The 6480-nt window shown below is 43.0% G+C and overlaps 1 protein-coding gene across 1 annotated transcript in view; it reads right to left on the bottom strand.

Moving 5' to 3' along the window:
- Nucleotides 1-6480, bottom strand: part of SERTAD2 (SERTA domain containing 2) — a 31574-nt gene that overhangs the window by 18316 nt on the left and 6778 nt on the right. The gene's annotated exons all lie outside the window — the stretch shown is intronic.

Raw genomic sequence — 6480 nt, 5'->3', positions numbered from 1 at the left:
GCCGAGCCTGGCCGCGGCCGCCGGAGGAGTAGGAAGGGGCGACGGAGCGCAGGGGTCGCCGGGTGGCAGCGCCGCCCCCAGCTCCCTCCCGGGCCGGCGCGCCCCTATTTTCTCGTAAGGACAGGCTGAAAGAGGAGGAGAGAGAGAAGGAGACACTCCAGCCTGAGGACCACCACTGCCACTAGTAACGCCCCCCACACTCTAGAAGCGCTCAGGCGAATGACGAAGCGGCTGGTGACAAAGGCGGCGGCGAGTGCAGCGCGTGCACAGCCCGCGGAGTCGCGCGACCGCAAATATGACAAGCATTTGAGCTATTTGGCAACGTGGGGCCGGTCAGCGGGGCGGGCAGGGTCCCTGCGAGGGGCGAGGGGCAGAGAACTGGCCCGGGCGCCCGTCTCGCTTGCCTGCGGGGTTCCTGGGCGGGGGTCCGCTGCGGGACACTCCTCCGAGGCCCGCACGGGTCCGAACGGCAGGATGGGGGCTCCAGCCGTGAGTCGGGGACAGAAAAAGTCCCTTGCCCTCGTGGCCTCAGCCCGACGCGCGAAGTGGGTCACCAAGTCCACGGCACTTGGGGAGCCGGACCAAAAGAGTTGCATCCTTCGGGGTCGGCCGGGCAGCGATGCAGACCCGGCAGGAGGGAAGCCAGGCTAGGAGACGCAGCCAGGTCGGAGGCGCAGTCCTCTGCCCACAAGTTTCACGTTGGTAGCCTTTCCCTCCGGTGGAGTAAGCTTATGCTTGGAACTACTTAAATTTACCAGCGAAATTAATACTAGTTGGAAGAGAACGTGTGTATGCCCAAATGGTGAGAATTTAAGAGCACTAGGGAAAGAGGCCAGAGAGATGGTTCGACTGGAAAATTAATGATTATTTTAAAAATTACACGTGCATTCAGTGTAAAGATGTAAAAAGCAATGCAGGCAGGCACCTTAAAATTTTGGCTGCCACCCCAATCAATATCATTTCAGATCACTCTGGAGTTTAATGGTTCACTATGCTAGTTGTATTTAAGGATAATAAAGCTTTAAGACCTAACATAAAGGTGATTGTAAGTCGTTAACATCAAGAGAAATTTAGACTTGTTTAAACTGTTCTGTAATGATTTGTTATCAATCAAATTGATGATCTCATCGAAATTAAACGTGCTAAAATGTTGATAGAGGAGACAACGCTTCTTGTTTTATCTTTAAGGAGGATGGGAAAGATTTTTACCGGACCCTTAGTATAATTAAAGTCTTATACAGTATAACCTAAGCCAAAAGCTAACTATTTGTGGATCTTTGCAAAGTCTCATTATAATGGCGTTCAAAATGAGATAATATGGAAGCTGTGCTCACCGGCCCTCTGCAGGTCTTGCTCAGTTTGCGCCTGAGTGGCGTAACATTCAAACATTTTGCTGTGAAGCCAAGATATTTTTCATTTCCAGAGTTCTGCAGTTTAGAGACGACATTAACTACTAACAGTTTCCTAACCACCCACTCACTTATACTTTCAGTGCTCACTTTAAGGAAAAGCCATTGAAATAGAAGCTGCAATAATCTCTTCCTGTGATATCTTTGTAGAGGAGGCCAGAGGCATTAGCTCTGTTGAATTTAAAGTGAATTTAAACTGCTATTCATGAATTAAAGTAAGCAGGAAGTTACACTTGCAGAACTTTTGTGACACTTGGATATTTTCTACCAAATAGGTTACACCAAGTGCAGTGTTTCTGTATAAAATAACCAGATTTAAGTCAAAGTGACAATTTTGTGTCACCAGGGTAGACATGATTCTGCTAAAGTCTATAAGGTCTGTATTTTGTACCTGCTCAAACAAAGGTTTGCGCTCTTAGGAGACCAGCAACCTGCGTTTTTTGGAGTGAAATGGTTTCCATCCGTTCATACCTCTGAAGGCTGTAACATCTTATCAATGCACACATTACAAACAGCTCCCACTTCCCCCACTTTTAGGATCTGGCATCTTTGACCAAGAAGTTAAAGTGAGCTGGCAGCTTCAACAGCTGCCAATGTGGTTAACACCTGCTGGTTAACCCTCTCCCTCCCCTTAGGCAATCCCCTACCCCAAGGCTGAGTGACACACAGGCCAGAACAGCAGTCTCTACCCAGCCCTAGAAATTCAAGTCTGTGGGGATAAGGAAAGGCACTTCCTGCACTTTTGAAGTCAGTTCCCTTCAGTGAATAAGAAGTGCTTAGTGAATATGTAAATTTTGTTCTCACTCTTTGGGAGATTTGAAAGGCCATTTAAGGGCTAGGTGCAGTGGCTCACACCAGTAATCCCAGCAATTTGGGAAGCCTAGACAGAAGGATCACTTGAGGTCAGGAGTTTGAGACCAACAGAGCGACACCCCCATTGCCACAAAAAATGAAAAAAGTAGCCCTGCATGGTGATGTATGCCTATAGTCCTAGCTACTAAGGAGGCGGAGGTGGGAGGATTGTTTGAGTCCAGGAGTTCAAGGCTGCAGTGAGCAATGACCACACCACTGCATTCCAATGTAGGTGAGACCTTATCTCAAAACAAAATCTCATTTAAAATAATCCTACTCTGAGGGCCTCATCCATAATTTAGAAGTTCTCCCTCTCACTTTCATATAACATAACTTTAGAACAGTTATAAGAAATTAGGCTAGTCATCCACATTTAACTACCAGGAACATATCTCTTTAGGGAGAAAAGAAATATTCTTTTTATAAGTATAGAACTGTGATGGTAAATTTTAAAAATGCTCGTGAGTTTAATTTCAGAGAAGTACTTCTCGGCATCATTTTGTAGTTCTGGGTACTAGTTTACACTTCACTGCTTCTCTTTTGAAAGTTTCTGTGCCCTCACATCTTATAGACTAGTACACTAGTGCACTAACTGAAGGCCACTTTTAGCACTTAATTAGCACACACCAAAAACACAAGGGGCAAGCTAGATATATAAACTGAGAAGCAAAGACTTTAAAACAGGTTTTGAACTTAATTTCATTTTTCCTTTGCTTTTATTAAATTTTTATCTTTCAGGTTCCACCTGAAATACCAGTAATGATCATCCATCTATATACCTTACAAATATTGGTCTTGGTTTTATGGCAAAAAAGATAAACGTTTCAGTTATTAAATAAATTGTATAAAGTCAGCTAGGCTAAATAAGCTTTTCATGGAAAATACAGAGCTCCTAACTGTGGACTCATCATTCAGATAACTGAAAATTGGAATAAATCTTCAAAATAAAGTTCTGGAAGTCATATAACCTAAATGATTATTAAGGAGTCAATAGAGGATACAATGATTTGGAAAAGTAAATACTCTCACAAAGATGGCACAGGCAGATTCAGTCCTTTTCAGCCACTAACAATTTAAAACAATTCTATCAAAGCAGCAAGTGAACTCCTCTACTTCTGCAAATTTTCTCCATCTCTTCTTCCACCTGCTTTTGTCATGGTTTTTTTCTGCTCCTCCCTGAAGTCACAATTCATAAAAGCAGAACTACAGCTCCAGTGAAGGCCCCTTTGCAAAGCTTTCCATGTTGTTACGTTGAACTGCTTTGCAAGGACTGCTTTTTACCTTCTCAGGGAGGTTTCACTTGTCTGTTAAAGATACACTTTTTTTTTCTCTTTTAAAAATCTGACAATATGTAAATGTAAACCTGAAACACAATCTTCATGGCAATATTTAAAGAAAATGCTTTTAAAACCATTTCCTTTTTTTCTAGCTTTTGAGATCAGTCCCTTCTCACTATTACTGGAGAAGATGGCTTCTGTCAGGCATTAGCTTCCTTCCTATTAACTCCCTTCCTGTTCCTTCCACTGAATCTTCAAAAGCCTTGTGCAGTCTATCAAAATGCAAAGAACTTTCTTGGTGACTCTGACAACTCCAGGGTTCCTTCCTGTAGGGACAGTACTCCACTAAGACTGGTGGTCTCTTCTCAGAAACATCTCCCATCCCCAGCTCCCTGCACAACACACATCGACTCTGTATTTCTTCCTGTCTATAAGCCATCCACAATTCTTGAGGAGTTCTCACTCTTCTCAAGGCACTGAGCACTTCTAGCTTCCACAGAAAATTTCAATGAATGTTAGAAGTTGCACAGACCTTTCTTGCCCCCAGGAACCAGCTTGGTGAGATGAAAAGTCCTGGACTAGGAGTTTGAAGATCTTGTACACATTAATTGCTTAACCATGATAAATCTATGACTTTTTAGTTTCTTAATCAGCTGGGTCACAGATTTAGGATAAGCACCAGTTCTGGTCAAAAGAGCACAGGGTTGTTAAGTCAGGTGATTTCAGGGCTAGCTCCTCAGCCACAGCGAGCAGGGAGGCTGAATCAGACCCTCTGCACTGGGCCTGCTTCCACACCTGGCAAAAAAAAAGGAACTTGGACTCAAAGATTTCAAGAGCCCCTCCCTAGAGCTAAGTAAGAGTCTATGAAACAGTGATTACACTGTGACTATCCTCATGGAGGAGTTTTAAGGCTAAAATGAGATAAAATGCTTTGGACGCTGCTCAGCTTGTCTGGAAGAATATAAAACCAAGTTCATGTTCACATATTTCTAAATGAAAGGACTAGAAATGCAAATAATGATAATGTGCTCTCTTCAATAAGATATGTTCTTTGAATTATTTTTTTAAGTCCAGAAGATGGACTTGAGCAGTTCTATCCATATTCTTCTAGATTTGTTACCCCTTAGGGTTCAAGTCACCCAGCTGTGAGACTGGAAATACCCCTACCCCCTAAGTTTGTATAGCAGCAAGGCAATTTACAAGGCGGTTTTGTTTTCTTTTTTTTTTTTTTGAGATGGATTCTCGCTCTTGTTGCCCAGGCTAGAGTGCAATGGCACAATCTCGGCTCACTGCAACTCCACCTCCTGGGTTCAAGAGATTCTCCTACCTCAGCCTCCCAAGTAGCTGGGATTACAGGCATGCACCACCACACCTGGTTAATTTTGTATTTTTAGTGGAGACAGGATTTCTCCATGTTGGTCAGGCTGGTCTCGAACTCCCAACCTCAGGTGATCCGCCTGTCTCTGCCTTCCAAAGTGATGGGATTAACAGGCGTGACCCACCGCGCCCGGCCACAAGGTGCTTTCGTATGGATCCACTTGTTTGCTCTTCATAATGCCTTCCCTGTTCCATAGGCAGGGGAGGTACTACCACCCACCTCTCAGAGGACTAAACAGAGGATCTGAGAAGGACCCACCAATGGAACTCTTTATCAAGCTGACTCCAGGGTCAAAGGAAGTCTGGATCTAACATTTATTAAAGCATTCTGTGAAAGCCAGGAGTGCTGAGCGTCTTGAGAAGAGCATATACTCCTCAGAAACAGCAGATGGTGCAGAGCCAGGAAATACAGAGTCAACGTGCAGAGACCAACAGGAGGGTAGTGCTGGGCCAGGAACTGGATGCTGCTTAGCTCCATCTCTCTACTCGGGTCATGGAATAACAATTCTATTTCTTATACAAAAAACTCCAACCCTGCCTATCCTTAGCCTTGTTAGCACCACATTTTATCCCACAGAATTAACAACCCACAACTACCACAAGAAAAAGAAATAAAATTCATCATATCCTCTAGCCCCTCACTCATGTCCAGTAAGGTTCATAACATGGTCATTCTTGTTTACCACCCTGTCTCTAGCCTCTACAGCACTGCCTGACACAGCAGGCATTCAATAAGGATCACTCAATAAGTGGACCAATGAGGAATGCTGAAGCACTTACACCGGCTTCATAAACTCAAAAGGTTAATCCTTCCTGCTAAAATTTCCCTCATGAAGTAAGTACTGTTAAGAGTTAATTTTAACAGGATCATTACATGGGGAACAACCTCGCAGATAAACACCAAATTATTGCCAGAATCCCACCATTCTGTACTTTTTAATGAAGATTCTTCTCTGCCTACTTACTTTAAGAGTGAAAAGTATTAAATAACATTTTAAAACACAGCAGCAGTTGATTTTTAGACTAAAGAAAAAAGCCAGATAGGAGTTGAAGAAAACCAAAATATATGCTTAGGCCATCAACCTGAAGATAAATTAAAAAAAAAAAAAAAAAAGCCATGTCTACTAAAAATAACAAAAATTAGCCGAGTGTAGTGGCTAGCCGAGTGTAGTGGCGGGTGCCTGTAATCCCTGCTACTCAGGAGGCTGCGACAGGAGAATCTCTTGAACCCGCCAGGCAGAGGTTGCAGTGAGCCGAGATCGCGCCATTGCACTCCAGCCTGGGCAACAAGAGTTAAATTCTATCTCAAAAAAAAAGACTTATCTATCCAAATTTTCCAATGGCTACCTGAATGGTTCAAATGAGCATTTAACACTGTCACCTTCACACCCTTTTGTTCATGGAATACAAAAATATGACAGTAGTTAAGAATATTATCTGTTAATTCTGAGGAAAAAATGGCAAAATGATGACAGAAAAAATTTTTTTTCCAAAGTATTACTCTAATACTAAATGTTTTTATGTTTTAAAATCAAGCAAATTTATATGATTGGCTAGACTAAATT

The sequence above is a fragment of the Colobus angolensis genome, unplaced genomic scaffold (genome assembly GCF_000951035.1).
Source record: "Colobus angolensis palliatus isolate OR3802 unplaced genomic scaffold, Cang.pa_1.0 Scaffold24, whole genome shotgun sequence".
Classification (NCBI taxonomy): domain Eukaryota; kingdom Metazoa; phylum Chordata; class Mammalia; order Primates; family Cercopithecidae; genus Colobus; species Colobus angolensis.
This window is presented reverse-complemented; position numbering and strand designations above follow the sequence as displayed.